Here is a 19,811-nt window from a genome sequence, read left to right on the forward strand (position 1 = left end):
TGGTGGCAGCAGAGCCATCCAGGGTACAGCTGGTGGCTCAAGCATCCTTTCACAGCAGCAGGAACAATCATTGCTCCCGGCCAAGCAAATCCTCCCCTGGCTGAGAGCCAGTCAGCCTGGAGTCCTGCTACTGCTGGTGTGCCCTGAATGAGAACTATTTTCCCAGTAAAGGCTGGATATGGGGCCCATTCCCTAAACTGGCTGGCTTCCTCTGTTCCTCTCACCCTTCCTTTGGGGTGAATCGTTGTATGGAGGACAAGGGGCTGGGCTATGGTTAAGGAGGTGAAGGTGCCGTGCAGTTCATTGTCACAGAAGCTCAGCTCGAGGGAGCAGAGGGAGGTGCTGACCAGGACAGGCCGGGCTGTTCATCTGGCAGGGTGGCACAGTGGCGAGAGACTGTGGAGTCAGCTCCTCCGGAAAAACTGTTTCCAAGCCTTCTGGCTGAGGGGGTTTTCTGTAGAGGATTCCAGTCCACTGAAGTTAAAACTAAGGGGTAAGGCTCTTGAAAGATGCATTTTGATTTTGTAAAATACAAGGAGGGAAAATTAAAAATTGGTGTGTTTTCTTGTTTTGATCCTTAAAAAAACCCCACTAAAAATGTGAATATGTCATTCAAACCTACTTTTAAACAAAATGTAAAGTGATTTCAAAGGTCTCCACAAGCTGAAATTCCTAAGGGGTTTTGTGTCTTGAGTTTTTGGTCTGATTTAGAGAGTTTAAATAATCTGAATTTTGGTGAAGAAAACAAAAAAGGAAAGAATGATTTGAGGTCCCTCTCCAGATTTGGTACACGGAAAAGCAGCAGACATCTGGTCAGCAGGTATGCACAAGGAAATACTCTTCTTTTTAACTTTTTTTTTTTTTTTCTCTCTTCTTTTTATGGAGGCTTTTTGAACTTGAGTTACTCCTATGGCTTTTGTTTTGCAACTAGAGGAACTTGCAGGCTGGTGCTGTCACTTGAGCAGTCGTTACTGAGGCACAGCTTTCTCAGTCAGCATCATGCTGGGAGACCAGACTCTGTTCTGGAAGAGGGGGATTTGGGTAAGGAGGGATGCACAGTGGCTTGATGCTGGGTAGTGGTGAGTCATTCAGGATTGCTTGGTGTGCTGCCTGGGGCTGATAGCTCGTCGTGGCAATGCCTGCTTGCTTTATAAATGTCCTCTGAGTTTTGTGGGCAGCTTTTTCAGTTGGTTGTGCTGAACTTATCTTGATATATTATCATTGGAATAAGTTTCATATGTGGTTCAGAGAAAAACATTAGCTTCTCAGTTCAGAACCATTATTATCTTAAGCTTTTGCAGTTCCCTAGAACAAACTGAGTTTTTCTTTGTAGCAAGAAATACAGGCCAGCATGCAGCAAAATACCGGATAAAGCCAGCTCCTCTCTGTTCCAAGTATAACTACATTTGAAAAACTAGCACAGACTCATTGGATTCACAGTTCTTATTCCACTGCAGACTGTGAAGCTGAAAAATGGGGGCTCTTCATGGTGTTACTGGCTTTGATAGGGGACTCTAAATAAGAAGCTAAATGTGATGCTGCAGTTTGGTCTCAGTTGTAGTGCACAGGTCTTTTTCTTAGAACTGGCTCCATACAGTTACTGCAGGGGAACCATTAATGGTCTGCAATACACAGAGGATGGTTTGCACAGTTAACAAATTCTTTTTCAAGCTGCAGTAAAATATTTATTATTGGAGCACTTAAGGCGAGCCTTTCGGCTCCTGCAATTGTGGCTTCATGCTGTGTGTTAGGTTACACATCCTGATTTGTCTGTGCTTTGTTCTCCTCCAAAGCCCAGTTCAAAAGTTTTTCACTCCATAGCATAATGCAGTCTCTTATTACTTTTCAATATAGGGAGGATTTAATTATTAGCTGTGCTAAAAGCAGCTTGATAGTCAGTGGGGTAATTACTCATGTCAGGTCTTTCCATGATGGCAAGTGCTGATGACAAGGAAAATGAAACTGACAGTCACGTTTTTATAGCCAAAGCCTTCCCTTGTCTAAGCTCTGCACAGTGTGAACGAAGCAGCCGTGTACGTGGTCTGCTGTCCTTGTCGTGCTGGGATGTGTCACAGAGCACGTCACCCTTAACAGCCTGTGCAGAAGTGCTGGTGTTGGGCAGAAAAGGTGAAAGGTCCTAATTCAGTCTGACAATTAAGGAAAATGTAGCAGGGGACTGTGCCCTGGGGTTCATACTTTTCTTCAAATTAGGACACTCCTTTGCAATTACTTCAGCATTTCCCTTCCTGTGGTGTGTAAGTCTTTATGAAAATGCTGACTTCTGTTTTTTAAACAGATAGAAGTGGGGGGGAAAAAAGTCAAGATACTGTAATTTCCTTGGCTGGTTTTGTGTGCCATAGTAACTCTTTGTATTGAATAGTTTGCTGAATTTGTCTCAGCATCTGGAGACTGTCAGTGATGTCCAGGGTGCCAGAAGCTGATGGTGTGGCCGATGACAAACTATGGACAAAGTGAACCTCCTCTGCAGCCTGAAACCACGTTCCTGTGCCAAAATGGCATAGTCTGGGGCACCCTAGGGTGCATGAAAAATAGCGTTACAACATGGTTGACACCCAGGAGGAGGTTTTATGCTCTGTATTTTTCATATTGTGGCTTTTCTTTATATTTTAAATAAGAAGTTCTTGAATTCCAGCTCTGATGATCCTTCTTTTCATCACTTTTTGATTTATTAAAAAGCTTCATCAGCCGTTTCTGTAGATTTCAGTAAGAAGGTGGGTCCTTAGTCACATGGTTCATTTAGGGTTGTTTCAAACATTGCTTGCATCAAATAGCTTGAAGAACTGAGAACACACTGGTGGATGGGCTGTTGTCTCTGAGTAAAACCTAAACTGGTGCGAACAGTAGAATTAAAACTGAGGAGTGGGGGGTTTATTGCTCGCATCATGGGTGGGGAATTGATGTGGATCATCTGGGAAGCTAAGGCATTGTAATGACTTTATGAACATTTCCTGGGTGGCCAGAGCAGCATGGGGTAGCTACTGTGCTCAAAATTAAAAGGGTTTTCTGTATTAATATGTTATTTTTCTGTAGTTGGGGGCACTGGGAAAGACCACAGCAAAGCAATGCAGTAACACCAGCAAATATTTGGGAGGCAACAACATGGCAAAGTGGCTTCAGTCCAGACCCCACACTGATGTGCAGCAGCTGTGGGATTGATGTGGGGAGAGGGAACTGCGCAGAGTATTCGTTTCAAATTCAACCTGGGAAGGAAAAAGAGACCTCGATACTTTGCAAGGACTCTTTGTGGGAGCCTGGCCATCCCCACTGGGTCTGGGCACTGCCTGGCAGGGGCAAGAAACTGGCTGTCAGCCTCCTGCCTTGCAGAACCACAGCATCCACGAGCCCTCCTTTGGTGTCTCCTGGCACACTCCACCTCTGATTTAGGAATGAAGAATACAGCCTGGCAAGCAGGGCGGCAGGGGATGCTGCCGGCACTGCCAGGGGAAGGCGGCCCCTGTGGATTCAGGGCTGAATTGGCACAGCAGCCTCTGCTTGCAAAACCCTCTGGTTTTCGTGAGGAAATGCTTGCAAATAGGCACATATTGCTGAGCTTTGCATGTGACCACCATGCTTTTCTGAGCTGTGTTGGTAGCAAGACAGACTTGCGTTTCATGGCAAGAGAGACCGACATTTGTGCTAAGTAACTTATTTTTGCCAGGGTCTGCTGTAAGTGGGCTGAGATTCACGTGGCAACGGCCATCTCCCAGACCCAGCTCTGGCCAGTGCTACGATTCAGGACAGACCATCTGTGGGCCCTGCCAGGGCAGCTTCTCTTCCCACAGGCAGTGATGATTACAGAGACGTTTTAATTAAGCGTGTGGTTATGCTACAGCCGCCTGGGGTGACCCACACATTCCCATCCCCCAGCATTTCTCATGCCAGCACCAGGGACCTGAGCCAGCTGAAAACCTATGGTGAAAAAGATTGGTAGGTACATAGATTTAAAACTGCATTTATCTCCATCATCGATTCCTTGATCCTGTGAGTAGCAGTGATGTCGAGGGGAAAGAACTTGGGAAAGGTAGCAATACCCATTTCGGTAGAAGCGTGGATTTGTGCATGGGTCATGTAGCTATGGCCCAGAGAGCAGTGTTAAAAGTGGGGTTCTGTGACAAGGTGCTGGGGATTTAAAGATGGAGGGAGCAGTGTTTGGTGGTGGTCTGGGGACTGCTTGTGGCTGCCCTGGGTGCGGTGTCAGGATTCGGGGTCCATGCTCTGTTGCACTGGAAGAGGGATCACCTGCCTGTAGGTTGTTGCAGAAGGATTGTCTGAGCAATTTTGCTTTCTGTTGTGGAAAGTGCACTTGAGTATGTTCTCTCTGCAGCTTGCTGTCCCTTCCTACTGCCCTGCCTGAAGGGAAACCACCCCAGTAGTGGTTTTGTCATCGTTCTCACAGAACTGGTTTGCAGAAATTCATCTTCAAAGGATTCAGAGGAAGGAAATCCCATGTCCTGCCCCCCCGATATGTAGGTTATGGTTAGAAAGGGCACAGAGTATAGGGACACATCTGATGCCTGTTTAAATCTACCTGACATTTGTTGGTAGGACAAGACTTCATGATCTGATGATGTCCATGGGCTTTCTTCACGCATTGCTGTCAGGTCCCAGAGGAACTGGATGCTGTTTATACCTGCTTGTACTGTCGGGGAAAAAAAAAATGGAGCAAGATGTGCTGTGAGGTCTTGCAGGCTGAGTCCTGCCATGCAGAGACAGAGCTGAGGGACAGCCACAGCGCACGTGGCTGCTGGCTTGTTCTCGACCACTGTGCCCTGGAGACAAGGCAGGCTGTGGGAGAGGGGCTTGCTGGGAGGTGTCGGTAAGCTTCACTGGAACTGAAACAAGGACAGGCACTTCTCTAATGAGACATTTCTGTAGTACTTTTAACAACCCAGAAAGCATTTTTTTCTCCTTTCTGTGTTTTCTTTTGAGAGTATATGCAATTGCAAGAGAGAGGCAATATTCTGATTATATGGAAAAGGATTTGAAGTGGAGCATTTTAAAGCTGCTGCTGTTAAGAAAAAGCTGACTTTTGAAATCTTTGTTCCTTCATTCACATTTTTTTCCTTTTTGTTAGCCAGTCTCAGGAAATGAGAACATTCTTTTGGCTTTCCGTGCCTGAGTCACATCTTATATATATATCTATCTATATATAAAAATATGTTAAAACATCTGGAGATGTTTGTTTCAGAGAGGTACTTGTTTTGTATTAGAGTGTCTGAGCTTTAAATATTTATACACAGTTGGATGTTTCCAGAATTTCCCATACTTCTCTGGTTACAAGGACATGTATATTGCTGTCAGAAAAGCCAAGGGAAATGTTCTGATAACCTAGGGAATATACAAATAAGTAGAAGTAAAGCCTTTCAAGAAAGTGAGAATTTGCTATTTTTTTTCCAAAAATTAAACTATCGAAGCAGTTGTTTAACTTGAGTTGCATCCAAAGATGTAGTTGTTTAATGTTTTCTATATATGTATTTAAAAAAAAAAAAGGTGTGAGAAGGAAAATCAGAAAATCCCAGTAGCTTTTCCCTTGTTCTTTTTTCTTTTTAAGAAAAAGGGGAAAGGAAGTATTTAAAAGCTTATTACACCCATCTCTGCTACTGAGTGGGCTGACATTCATTGGGCTCTGGCAGTGCTCTGAGTGCATGGTGGGGTCTCCCTGCCTCCCTCTGTCCTCCCACCGGGGTCACACGGAGATCGTGAGACTGCTCTGAAAGGAAAAACAAAAATCCATTTAGTTTAACCAAAGGCCAAATATTTAACTTTGGCGGGGGAGGTGGTGGGATTTAGGGGAACGAGTAAAATTTCCACCCTTGGTTGTTTAACATAGCTTCACTGAAAATGGTGGGAGGCTGGGGATGGTGGGCGCCGGTGGTGTCCTGTGCGGGGAGCAATGCCGGTATGGCAGTGGGGCATGAGGAGTCCCCTAAGGGGGTCCACCTACCATGGCCACACAACCTCCAGGTGTTCACAGCAGCGTCTCCTCCCACAGCTTCCACTGAAATGCCCTTGAGTTTATGGCTTGGATACAAAACCGCTCAGGTATCAAATATTTTGATTGCATCCTGGCCTTCCTGTTAGTTTCTTTGATCTTTTCTCGTTAGTGGATTATAGTGGACTTTCAAAAGTTGTTTGTTGAAATAGTTGTATAAATATGGTCCTGAGGGTAGGTGTTATTTAGAAAAGTATTTATCTCCCAGAAAAAAATCTACCTCCTTTTGCCCCTTCAGTGGGCTCATTTGCTGTCATGCATCAAAGAAGTGTGATTTCACACTTCTAATTATATCAGAGAATAGCAGCTTTATTCTTGTGGCTGATTTCCAACACTGAAGAACTGTTTCAGGTTCACATTAAAAAAAAAAAAAATGCAAGAAATTCTCAGAGCCAGGACAGTCTCTGGGGGAAACTGAAGGGCTCGCAGCCCTGGGATGAATCCCCTCTGTTGAATTCTCTCACAGTTACAATTTCTCTCTTTTCGAAGTGAAAAGGGCTCCCCTTCTTCATGGGCATCCTGCTCGCATTATGTCCCCTCCAAAATGGCTTTGTACAGCCCCACTTAATGCCATGCTGGAAGCTGGATGTCTTCAGGCACTGGCACAGGGCCATGTGGTCACTAGGCTGGGTTTAGCTTTGGATGGTAGAGAGATGAGTTGTGCCATAGCTCTGCAGTCAGATGAAGTGAGGGAGGAGGGCTGGAATATTGCTGGTGGCTACACATGGTGTAAGCTTAAAGGTCAAAGTTTCCAAACTTTGTCTAAGACTGAAAGCCACATTTTCCTTATTGTCACATGCAGGATAGGACTTATCAAACTGTCCTCTCCAGCAGGACCTGGAGAGGATCCTAGGGTTTACAGGGGTGGTGGGGTGTTTCATGTGTCAAGGTTCTCAAGGAAAGGCAGGATGCTCCTTGGTGTCAGCTCATACCCGAGGCAAATCTCACCCTGCAGCTGCTGCTCTTCAGACCCATCCGATTGAGTTGAAGATGTCCCTGCCCAAGGTAGACCTCTCTTCCAGCCCAAACCATTCTACGATCTCCTCAGCCTGTATTAAAATCTACTGCTGGACCAGGCCTTCATTTTGAAAAGTACAGAGAAAATGAAGTACTGTTTTCAGTGTCACATGTTAAGGAGGCTGCTTCATTTTGATGTGAGTGAAGCTGTTTGTGCTTGTGATTGCTGATGCCCTGCAAGGGGGAAATAATTTGGACTTCTTGTGTCAAATTGCATCTGAGTCACAGATGTGAAAATCAATATTTTTATCATTACCATGCAGAGATGGACAAACAGTACAGTTAAGGGGATCCTTGACATCACCCTTGGGAGAATTACTACCACATGATAAAATGGCAAAGGATCCAGGAACAGTAATAGTGCATTACTGCTCAGGTTTCATGAGAAATCTTTCTGCTCACCTTGGGCCATTTATTAATTTATGAATAGCTTTGTCAACTTGTACTTGAATGAGACATTCAATAAACTTAATGCCATTGCGTGATACTGATGTCTTTTCAGGGCAGTTTCACCTGGGACCGATTCCCAACAAAGGCAGAATTACAAAATGAGTATTTTGTGTGATTTGAGGTCAAAATGGTGTAATCATTTTTACCTGATGGGTTTTGATAATGTTTAGCTGTATAGTGGCTTGATTTCAATCATGGATTTTCTATTAAGTCCAAATAGCACACAATTAAAAATTTGCAGCGGTGTTCCTTCCATGCATGTACAAAAACAAGCACCAGGGTTCACAGAAGGGATGGGATGGGACAGATGCTGGGATCTCAGTCACTGTGTGCCCAGTGGAGCAGCTGTATCCACCACAGCCGTCGCTAGCGTGGCTGAGGTGGTGGTAATATGGTGTGGGAGGTCTTGTGCAGGAAGAAGGGCTCTGTTCTTCCAGAGGAGGAGCTGCACCGCTGAAAGCTGTCTTCTAGTGTCCAGCGTGTGTGGGCATGGAGGGTGTTGATGGTACAAATGTCAAGCAGAGGATTTTTCTCTTATACATTGAGTAATGCTTCTTCCTTGGTTTGCGTTTCCAGGTATTTACTAGTTGTCCCTGCCACAGTGGGAGAGGAATATAGTGAAAAGCTGCTGAGTCCAAATTTTCTAACCTATCATTAATCCTTTGTCATGAAAGCAAATGCAAAATGAGCAGGGCCTTAGTTCCAAGTCAAAAGGTTTTCAATCAAACTTGGAAAGAATAATATATCGACTCTGTGTTGATGATTGAAATAGTAATGCTTTTGGAGCTGGTCTTGGTGATGCATAGAAGGCAGGGTCTACCTGAATTAATTGTAAGGAAATTCATAGTTAAAAAATGCTTTTCTTTATACCACAGAGATTTCGTGGTATAAAGTTCATGTTGATTTAAAATTTAATAAGGCAAAAGCGTTGGTGCTTTCAATATCTAATATTTCATGGTTTGGTGCTGAATTGGTTGTCGAGTGGAAGTGTTGCAAGGGCATTAACAGAATTGCATTTACTGAAAACTTTTTCCTGTCTTTTTTTCCTTATGATATTAAGAGACATCAGGAAGGACAAGGAGATCATATTTGTTTCAAGTATTCTTATCTTAAAGTGAACATTAAAGATGTTTAAAAAGGACACACTTGCTTTTCAGAAATTGATAGACAGTGAAATGTATCTAAGAAAAAATAATCAGATTAATTTATTTAGTCTGAAGACAATACAGTCCTGCTCATGCAGAGCCCTTAAGTTAAATTCCTAAGTTCACTCAGGTCAAGTTATGAATTTAAATTGTAATTTCCTTGAAGCCAAGAACTCAAGTGTGTGACACATATCCTCAGTTAACAGGACCTGGGTTCACCCCCACAGGTTGTGGCTTATGTGAGGGTTGAGTGCATCTGTGTTCTGTATTCTCTTTATAAGCTTTTTGGTACCATACATCTATCTGGCATGTAAAATATTTAAACCAACCACATAGGTAAGAAGAGTGGCAGGAGAAAACATAGATTTTTTTTATTTTTTTTAAGTGATTCTGCCATAAATTTTTCCTTAACTCCGTTCATTGTGTACAAGCAGGTGTTGCAATAGGATGTTGTCTTCAAATTATTATTAGCAGTTGCCTGGTCAGGCATATAAATGAAGACAGGATGCCCATTCTGAAGTGTTTCTTCTGAAGCAAGAAATGCACCAACAGGAATTAAGACTTTAAAACCTCAGCAGATGATGGTGTGGCACCAAAAGCACTGTGGCAACGGGTGCTTTGGTTCTGCCTGTTGCCTCCACAAATGGTCATTTGACATTTTTGTCCTGGATGCTGGGAAGTTGTGGCCGCCCCTCATTAGGATGCTGCATACCAGAGGAGAAGCTGATGGTGTGGCATGGCACAGCTCAGCCAGGGAGGAGTCCCGAATGGTTGCTCGATGGGTGGTAAAGGTTACAGACCTTCCTGCCATATCTATCCTCATGGGCTTCATGCACTGACAACGCAAAATTTGTTCCATATATGTAACAAAGGAGTTGAGGGAAACAAGTATCAGCATCTGGGAGCATCCAAACAGAAGGCAATAGTTGGCAGCCTGCATAGTAACATAGGTGTAGGAGCCCTCCTGGGTACCTCACTAGGTCGTAATTCTGCCTCTCCTGTCTTTTCTCAACACCAGAAGAGTTTTATTCTTATGTACCTTATCATTTTTTTATTACCTTATCGTGGCATACTAGGATGTTTGATTTCCTAATAGCTCAGGTGTATCCTGTTTCTTTGCTTCTGTAAATAATGCATTTTCTGTGCTAATAAATGTGCACTTTTACAGAGGACACACGTATTCAGTCCTTCATCAACCCGCACTGCAACAGTGGCTTTCCCTTCATCACAGAGGCACGATGCTGTGCTGTGAACCAATTGCACTCATAACTTATGTACGGGGGGAGAAGAGAGGAAACTGCTGAAGTCAGGGATTGTTTGCTTATTCAGTAGTTATGAAGAGCCAAACTGAGCTCAGTTCTAGCTAGCTGGCCAGGGTGCTACTGTTGGATTCACTAGAGCTCTCGCATAGTCACCGCCTGCATGGCCCCTTACTCGCAATCAAGTTCCTTTCAAATCTGCAGGGATGTGTCATTAACTTCAATAGAAGTAGATTAGTGGGGTTTTCCTCCTGGAGAATTCCTCAAGAATGTATGCATATAAATGGGGAATTCTACACCAGTTTGATTATCTTCCGCATGTTGTTTGGAATGATGAAATGACCATATGTTTGATCTGTCACTGTGTAATGTTTCTGATAACGTGCAAATTCTAGAGGTTAGTGTCTTAAACTGATACAGTTAAGGCAGTGTCTTTCCCAATTCTCCTCAAAGCCAATTGAAATTCCACTGCCCTCTTTAATGGGGCTTGATTTAATCTTAAGGGTCTGTAAGTGGAACATCAATGGCCAAATGAGACAAAATACCTGCTAGTACTGGGAAACTAGTTCTGTCAGCTTTGAAACCTTGCTGCTGTGTCTGAAGTATAGGGACAAAACCGCCACTGTCCTGAATTAGCTTTGTATGGATGGTGCAGTAAGGTCAACCTCCGAAGAGAAGGGTGGTTTCCTAATCTCTGATTTTTCACCTTTAAAGAAGAGCAGCTGGTTGTGAGACAGGTGGGCCCAGCATGCCTGGCCAGTGTCACATCCCTGTGCCTATAGATAAATACCTTCAGTTGTCATACATTGGATTTGATATCTAGCAAAGTATATTTTGCATACTTTTTGTCTTGTTTTTATAAATAGTGACTAAGGCTGTTTCAGCCTTTTTTTTTTTTTCATTCAAAAGACCTGAATTTAATAAAAAAAATTATCATTGTACTATATACATATATGACCCTATAGTTTTACTTACAGTGTTTTTCAACAGATCTCTACAATGTCTTCTTTTTTTTTTTTTTTTTTTGATATAATTGTGTTTGTATAGTTTGGCAAATGGCCATGTAAATGTGTGAAAGAAACAGAAGTCGGAAAAGCAGAGCGAGTCACATCACCACAGGTCTGCTTGCTCAGAGGGTCAGAACCCAAATGACAGTTTCCAGTCTTATGCAGTGGAGTGTAAAGAAGTTGTGTATTAACCCAGTGTACTGCTAACTGGTATCATTTAATTTACATTTTTAGCCCAGTAGCCACTTGGTGGTGGCCTGCATGTTGTTCTTTGGTGCAAACAAAGTGGTTATGGATGGGTAAGCAAGAAGGAGGTTCCTGTTCACAGGAGCTTTTGTGAGTCCTCAGTCACACCCCTCTGTGGTGTGAATTTTACAGCCAAGTGAGTTGTGTTCCTGAAAGGGAGCTGAGCTCTGGGTTGGCAGTGGGGTTACTGCTGCAAGTGGGTAGGGGTTGGAGTGGGGTTGGTGTCCGTGGAACTGTGGGATGTGGGATTCTTGGTGACCTCCCTGAGAGCCAGGCTCTGCCTCTGGCAGAGGTGAGGTCAGGGGATCTCTTGGGCACATGTGGGTCTGCTCCAAGGCTGGTGGTGTTGTGCAGTTAGTTAAATTTTGACAAAGCAAGAACACCCATTCAGGAAAGAGCAAGCAGGGGAGGAGTGCTGTGCCTTATAACAGTGGTTAGTGAATGATACACACAAATAAAAGGGCAGCTGGGAAGTTGACATCAGCTTGGTTAAGAGAATTTTAATAACCATCGTTGCATCCCACAAGCTGTGGGGCTCTGAATCACCTGTGGCCAGGCAGTTCAGTACTGAAGAGGTTAAAGAAGGAAGGTGAAGATAACACAGTATCTAAGTCACTGCGGTTTCTAGGGTGGTTTCTAAGAACTTACACCATTTGCTCAATATTTCTTGCTTTACTCAGCATTATACCAGTACTTTTCAATGACATTAGCAACAGCACACTGGGGTTTAATGGTAAAAACAGTATTTCTGTTAATTTGGTACCATCCCCCTCTTCCCTATGAAGTAGATTTGATTTTGGACCACTGTAATGATTTATCCATTAAGTTGCTGGAATCATAATCTCTGTGAGTTTTGTACTGTGTTTGCATTCCTAATTAATTTAGGCTGGTGATTTCTGCTGAATGCTGAGCACTCTGTTGGGTTGTTCAGAGCAACCTATTATTATCTCCTTTATAAATGCTTGTGGAAAAGCCAATTTCTGAAGAGGATAGTTGCAAGGCAATGTTAGTTAGAACAGATTTGCTGCCCTGAGAGCAACAGTATCAAGTAAATGTGATATTAAGCAGGTGATTGGACTGCTTTTGCTTTCACACTGCAGCATTCCCATTGTAGCATCCCAAAAGTCGAGGGGGTGGGAGAGGGAGTGCTTTAATTACAATGATTGCTAAAAGCCAGTAAAATGAGAAGGATAACTGCTGCAAGGGGATTTTTGAAGGGGCTGGCATTTTTAGATATGTTTTATTCCAGTTAACAGTACTGGCAGATTTCATTTGGGCTATAAGGAACTCTGATTCCTATCCCACTTTCTGAAAGATAAAAATGTTGGTGGTTTTCAGGGACACTGGTAAGTTTAAGTGGAGCTTAGGGCTGGGCTTACACTCATGTATGGTGCTACTTGGTGGGACAAACATGATCAGACACAGGCACAAATGATGTCTATGTTTAATTGGGCAGAGCACACAGCACAGAATTTATGCCAGCTCTTGGAAGACTAAAGGTAACTTCATGGTGGTAGGTTTTATAGCAGGACAGGTCACCTGCCATAATTTTTTTAAAAAATATCTGGTCAGGGTAGGAAAGCTGGATTGGTACTCAGCATCATGCTGCTGCAGCATGTTTGATCCCACCTGAGAAGCTGTGAAATGGGCTATGCATAAACTGTGTCTCTGAAGTGTGATGTCAAGGAGATGGCCACTTGCTGAAGGTCAGAGAGCAAGCCAGGAATGGTATACAGATTTTGTTGTTGTTTGTTTGGGAAAAAGAAAGCTTAAAAGCAAAAAAAACAAAGGAAGCCGCCTTTGCTATCCCAAATGTGTTGCTCTTAAGAACATCAGCAGTGAGGTCCTCTTGAACTGGTGTTCCATCTCCCACCTTATGGGGGGAAAACAGCTCCTGTTCTTCCTTAGCGGTGTCTGGTTTATGAATTCTTTGTTTTCATACTCTCAGTTATAGGTTGATTGGACTGAATATTCTGTGTTTGGGAAGGTTCCTTTGAGGAGTCTAAGCATACATTGATGATTGGCCTGAAGATAAAGCAACCTCCTCCCTGAGCAGAGGCTGTTGCTCTGATCCCAAAAGCAGGGTGTTCTCCTCCAGCTCCTGTTCAGAAGGTGACCGCAGCATAGCACAGTCCCCCCAGTAAAATTCATCCCTCCCTTTGGGTAAGTATGTGCTATTTGGCGTGGTTGGCCTATCTTAATTCTTAAAAATTTAATAAAACCATGCATTTCTATTGTACTTTATCCACATACAAATAACATATTAAGATCTCCCTAGCTGAAAGGAATTCAGTGGGAAATCCTGTGGCTGTTCTGACCACAAGGAAATTTTATCTTCATTTCTCTTTCTTCCCTTTTGCCTCTTCCAGTATATAGTTGCTGTTCCATGATTCCTGGCACTGGTGATTAAAGCTGAGGGCTGATTTAATTTTTAATTAATTTTTCATATCTTCCAACATTTTTAGGCTGAAAGTCATGGACATGGAAAAAACCAGAATTTAAGGGAATTTTGGGCCACTTTGAGCATGTTTTTGAGAAAACCTAATTTAATTTCAAGTTTTAGGTACAGGATATTTCAGGATTATTTAAATCTGGATAATTAAAAAGCTGCTTTTCTGTAATGAACCCAGGAAGAGAAGGCACTGGGTTGCAAGTCCTATTTTGGGAACCACTGAGTATCTGAAGCTGTTCTCATTCATGTCAGCAGAAGTTCAGAAACATTTCCTGAACCATTTTTTTGAAGGTGCTCCCCTGAGTATCACTTTCATTTCACATATTGTATTTCATATAATACTGGTGTATATAATCTTCTCTGGCTTTATTACTGTCTTGAATTCATTTACTGGAATTCCTGTGTTTTCTTTACAAGCATCTATTCTTAACCACTAATAAATCTGGAACATATTGGGACTTGGTGGGATGTTGGACTTTACAGGATGAAACTTCATTGTTTCCCATTATGGGCTGTGGCTGGTAATTGCCTTCCCCTCCCTCCCACCATCCATCATCTGAAGTCCTCTCTTACTGCATCAGCCTTTTCTACCCAAACTGTCTCTGCCAGTTGCTGCCTTTGTCTCCACTTCCTGCGTTGGGAAGAAGATTCCCTGCAAATCCCATCTGAGCTGCTCTGTCTGCAATGACTGCAAGAAGTTTTAAGTAACTTGAAATGGCTCAGAAGAACAGCCAGAGGCCCAGCCTGAAAGATAAGATTTGAAATTAGAGTACATGCCTGACATCACATCTTTTACTGAATTCTTGATTTCACCCTTTTTTTGCTGTTGGTTTTCTCTTTTTGTTTCATTTTAAGCACTTAGCATGGGTAGTGGTTTTTCAAATTTCTGTAACTGCCCCTTACATTTTGAAGCTCCTACTTAATCGAAAATTAGTAATAAATGTGTCCCATAAATCACAGAATCATGGAATTGTTACAGTTGGATGGGACCTCTGGAGATCATTTTGTCCAACCCCCCTACCACGGCAGGGTCACCTAGAGCAGGTGACACAGGAATGTGTCCAGCTGGGTTTTGAATGTCTCCTGAGAGGCAGATTCCACAATCTCCTTGGGCAGCCTGTTCCAGTGCTCTGCCACCCTCAATGTAAAGAGGTTCTTGCTCACGTTGAGGTGGAACTTCCTGTGTTTTAAATCTCTAGTTGTCGCAGACAACAGCATTAAGTAGTGGGTTTCTTTGGCCACAATCTGGCCGACTGTCTTCCTGGGTTTCATGTTCACAGTCATGGGGGAACTAAAAATGACAGAAAGCCTCTGCTTTGCTCCCGATTGTCCCTGCTCACATTTCACAGCATGGCAGTGATGGGGTGGTACCCAGGGTGAGGCAGAGAGCAGGGCACACGGGAGATGCTGTGGGGATGTGAGGAGCTGGGCTCCTATGGCTGTGAGCTCCTGGCTGCTGAGTGTGGTTGTCTTGGGCTGTTCTGGTGGTTTTTAAATTAAAACTTCCTCTGCATTTTTTCCCCCTGAATCTGAAGGAACCCAAATTGTTTTTCCATGTGTGCATTCAGATGAAAATGCTTTTCTTCCTCTTTTTCTTTCTGTCAAAAGAACTAGTGGATTTTTTTTGAGTAATATTGAGTAATATTAACTTTTTTTTCCCCCTCAGGCTTATTCTTTACATTGGACTGATGCCTTGTTTTTCAGTAGCAGATCAGAGCTGCCAAAAAAGGGGTCTGATAGACAAGCAAAGTAACTTCTTAAAATTTAATTCAGTACTCTCTTCATGCATCAAAATTAATAATTGTATGTTACTGGCATTACCATGATCTAAAAATGGTAGTAAAATAAAGATGGTTTAGGCTGGCACTTTTTTGCTGTCCTGAATGAATTCTCTTACAGGCTGTGTTCAAAATAGCTTGGCATCCTTGCAGATCTCTATTGCTTAGAAAGCAGGAAAGTCAATTTTGCAAGTAACTTCTCTCTTTTGAAATGTCTAGTACACAGAGTTCACTTTTACTTTTTGTCAGACACACGGTGGCGAGGGTTATTCTGAAAGATGTGCATCAGGCTTTTTTGAGTTGTATGGCAGCACTATTTTCAAATGAGTTCATAAGTTTTGAGTGTCTCTGGAAGTTCTAGCTTAAAGCACATGTCTGTATAGGACTTACACTTTCCTTATCTATTGCTATCATTGATATAAGCGTGTAACTTACCATAAGGGAATTAATTAAGGGGGAAAATAAGCATATAAATACAATACTAGTTCTGTTACTGCTCTTGTTCTTCTAAGTTTGCCCTATTTTCCACACAAATAAAAATGACCTGTACCTTACCTCACACCTGATGTTGATCTTTTTACTTATTTATATGCTGAGTGTTTGATGTGCTTCATTACTTGATGACTTGCTATTTTTATAGCAGTTAAAAGTAAATAAAAATTGAAATGGGAATGTCTGTTGTCAGAGGAAGCACGAATGATGTGCCAAAAACCCACTGCATGTTAGTACTGACTTCAGACCTCTGTTTTTAACTGCTTGTTAAGGGCAAACCATGACAGTAATTATTTATCTGAATATGACTGTTTATATGCATAACACATATGTGACCTGTATTTAGGTTGCCTTTAGAATCTCTGTGAATGCTCCTTCCTCGCATTCTTTCGTGAAGGGTGTGTATCCACAGAGGCTTTAAAAAATTACTTTCAATGGAAAAAAATTCTTGAGAAATACCACACACTCTTGCTCCCAAGAATCCTTGTGCTGTTTTTCTTTTGCTTATGTTTCTTTTTGTTTTCTGTTTCCTTCCTGAGACTGATGTTACCTGAAAGTTGCCCTGGAGTATTTCATGATGCTACTGGCATAAGACCCTGTGTGGTGGGCCAGTGCCAGTAAGCAGATGACAGTTGCTGTAACCAGCTCTTCAACCCCTGCAGTCTCCTTGTGTGATGCTGGAACTGTATGCAGATAATTTAAAAATAAATAAATGTACATGTATTGGGGATATGAGCTTAAAATTTTTTACTGGTAGAAGTACACAATCAAAATAATTTGGAGACCACAGCTCTAGCAGATGGAAAATCAGTTTTCTTTTTTTTCAGTTATTTGCCACCAGATTATGGTCCTGCTAAATTCAGCCCTCTGCAAATACAGCCTCCTCCCAGCTTTCAGACACTGTATAAGAAGATGAATCCCCCAGGTAATTTGGCTGAATACACCACCACCTCCCCAACAGAAGGCATAAATGCAGGGGTCTGGCTGAAAGGGAAGCCTGCTTGCAGCCTGCCTCACCAGTGCAGTTAATGGAAATGCATCCACGTGACCCCTTCCCTTTGATTTGAATGGGGGCTGGCTGGTTTCCCAGTGCAGGCAAAAGAGCTGTTTCCTTCTCCTAAAGTGAAATGCCTGTTTCTGATGCTCCATTTACTGAGGACGATTAAGGGAAGGAAAGGGGAATGGACGCAGCCAGCCAGTGATTGAGGGTGACTGGGGTGACTGAGGCCAAGGGGTAGCAAGTGTGGCGCCAAAATTGTCAAGGCTGGCAGGGTGCAGCAAATGTGGAGGTGAGGTGATTCGAGCAGTGTTCCCACTGCTCCACCCCACTGTGCCTCCAGGCCTGGATTCCTTCCGTCCTGCCGCTCCTTTTAGAGAAATGCTTCCCTGCCCTCTCCAAAAATGAAAATGCAGGAGCCTGCCAAGGTGCTTTGGAGGATGGCCTCTGGTGGGCTGCAGCAGCGTGATCTTGCTCCCCATGACAGACGAACAATCTTCAGGTGAACCCGCAATGTCATGCCGTGTGGAGTTACAAACAGGAATTCGTGCTAATGGCCACCACAGGAGCACCCAAATGAGCCGCTGGTGCCAGGGAAGCGATTCCCCCTCTTCGAACTGCCTAGTGTAAAAAACTCAGAAAAAGGAGTGAGACAGACAGACAGATGGACAGCCCCTGTCTACCTGTGTCCCCAGCCAACGCTTTCAGATCCAGCTCTTAAATGCCAGAGATCCTCAGCCCAGCCAGCAAACAGGCTGCAAATCCAAAGCTGAGGTGGGACTGTGCTGCTAATGAGGGATTTGCTTGAGAGCCCTGAAATCCTTCCCTTCTGCTCAAGTTAAACAGCTCCATTTTTTTTCTCTTTATTTTTAACGAAGCAGCTTTTCTGCTAGAGTGTATCTCTAGACTCCATGTGGTCTGAGGCGAGGATGCAAGTCCAGAGCAAGATTTGATCCCCTGTGCTGCACCATCTCCTGCTCCCAAATCTTTGATAAGTGGTGTTGCCTCTGTCCCAGCTCCAGAGCTGCCAACTGAGTTCCACTCCGCCTTCTCTTTCAGGAGTGCTTGGGGACAAATAGTGTAAGGACCATGAGATGCTTAAACACCACAGAGTCAGATCTGTATGTAGCAGAGGGAAGTTGCCAGTGGAGGACTGATAGGTGAAGAAGATAGTCATCTGGGGAATGACAGACTGCCTTGACACCCCCTTCTTCCTACCTAAAATAAGCAAAATCAGGTAAAGCTGCAAGAGAAATACAATTCCGGGATTACAGCATGTCTAATATTCTACAGGTGGAATTGCAAGCAAAAGAAGTGTTGATGTTAAATTAAGTAATTATAATTTATTATTCAGTACTAAGCAGTAGGGTGATCGAATGTGATTTATAGTAAAAGTATTCTTGTTTCCCCTTAATGATTGGTTTTGTTATAGCGAGCAGAATGGAGTAGTACCTTAGTTTATCCTGCAGATAAGACTTCGCTGCTTTGCTGTAAAGTGTCCCTATTTTTCAGGGGAAAAAGGAAGAATAAAATGCTGGTGTCAGCTTGGAAGGTTATTGCATAGCTACTGTCACATAAAGCAGAATTAATAGCAAGAGCTTTAAAATATGTGCAGTATGTGCACTGACTTCTTACAAATTAGCATTCTTCACAGTTCCTGGTAGCAGTTATGCCAAAGTTTATGTTTGTAAGGTCAAAGACAGAATTTTTATGGTGAATGATTACAGATAAGTTGTTTTGGTTTTATCTTCTGAACAGTATCTTTTTGCTCCTTACAACAGGGAGCACACACTTGTGCCTCTGTGCTGCTGCACACAATGCTGCACCTTCCTGTTGTGCTGCTGGAGAAGCACCCATACGGAAAGTCCCTGGATAACCCACTTGGTGAGGGAAGAGGAGAGAGCTGAGGAAGGAGGGGAGGGTGTGCAGGGACTGGAAATCCCTCTGGGTGACAGAAGGGGGACTGGATGATATAAAAGGGTGATTTCTGCAGATCCATGACCCCACTGCTCTTGACCTGAAGGGGTGGAGTAGTTCTTGAGATTTACTGCACTTAAATACAAGACAGACATGTGGACTAGGAAGGGCTGTCTGTAAATAAAAGTACTTCAGGCTGTTATGACCTTCAGAAAGAAATGTTGCATACATTTCTAGTTGCTTATAAAATCCTTCTGCTTGGAGTAGACGAATTCTTATACAAGTCTTTACACTGTTCCTTTTCTCTGTTTCCCAAAATAGGGTGGGAGACGGGCAGGAGAGGAGAGCACCATAGTTGGTGAGGTGGGAGGGCGAATGGTAAGCACAGAAGTTGTCAGTGCCACACATATATGGTAATAATATCTCTTTCTTGAGCAATATGCAAATAGGCCAACCAGTATGTAATAAAAAAACTTGAAGGCAGTTTCATGTTGGAACACAGATTTATTCAAACTGGGACCCAGCTAATAATGTGAAGGAAGTCCAATAATCAAAACACTTATTCATAGGTGGGATTTTTGAGTTGGAGAGCCTGCAGACTCTTTCTGAGTCTATGAAGTACTTTGGAGTCTTGTGAGAGATTGTACTGAGAACACTTGAAATTTTAAAAGGTGACTCACTGTATTTTCCCCGCCAAACAATTAAGTTTTTCGCTGAGCTCATCTTCACTGATCTGGTATGTAATAACTTGTTTTTCCCTCTGCTGATGCCTAAATTTATTCCTCTAATAGTGTTCTTAAATGTAAAACTTCTTTATGAACGTTTTTTTAGTGCTACAATTGGTCAGTAATCCAGAAGTTCATATGTGCACGGAGGTTTGCCACAGATAACATAATTCTGTGCAGCTTAGTCTGAGCATTGAGCAAACCACTCTTGAATGAAATCCAGTCTTTGCAGTGCATTTTCACTCAGGTTGGGGCAGGCATTTATGCCCCAACTCTCTCTTCTGCCCTGTGGTCCAGCCCTGGCCAGGTGGGC

General features: G+C 43.1%; 1 protein-coding gene across 2 annotated transcripts in view; it reads left to right on the forward strand.

Moving 5' to 3' along the window:
• Window positions 1-373: 373 nt before the first annotated feature.
• The window catches only part of LIMS1 (LIM zinc finger domain containing 1), a 67,431-nt gene continuing 47,993 nt past the window's right edge, over window positions 374-19,811 (forward strand). The window contains exon 1 of one of the 2 annotated variants that reach the window (XM_032100451.1): window positions 374-493. The gene's annotated coding sequence lies outside the window, so the exon portion shown is untranslated. Of the gene's footprint in view, window positions 494-603; window positions 821-19,811 lie in introns of those variants that run through there. The other variant, XM_032100452.1, reaches the window with a different exon arrangement.

Source organism: Corvus moneduloides, chromosome 2 (genome assembly GCF_009650955.1).
Source record: "Corvus moneduloides isolate bCorMon1 chromosome 2, bCorMon1.pri, whole genome shotgun sequence".
In the NCBI taxonomy this organism is placed as follows: domain Eukaryota; kingdom Metazoa; phylum Chordata; class Aves; order Passeriformes; family Corvidae; genus Corvus; species Corvus moneduloides.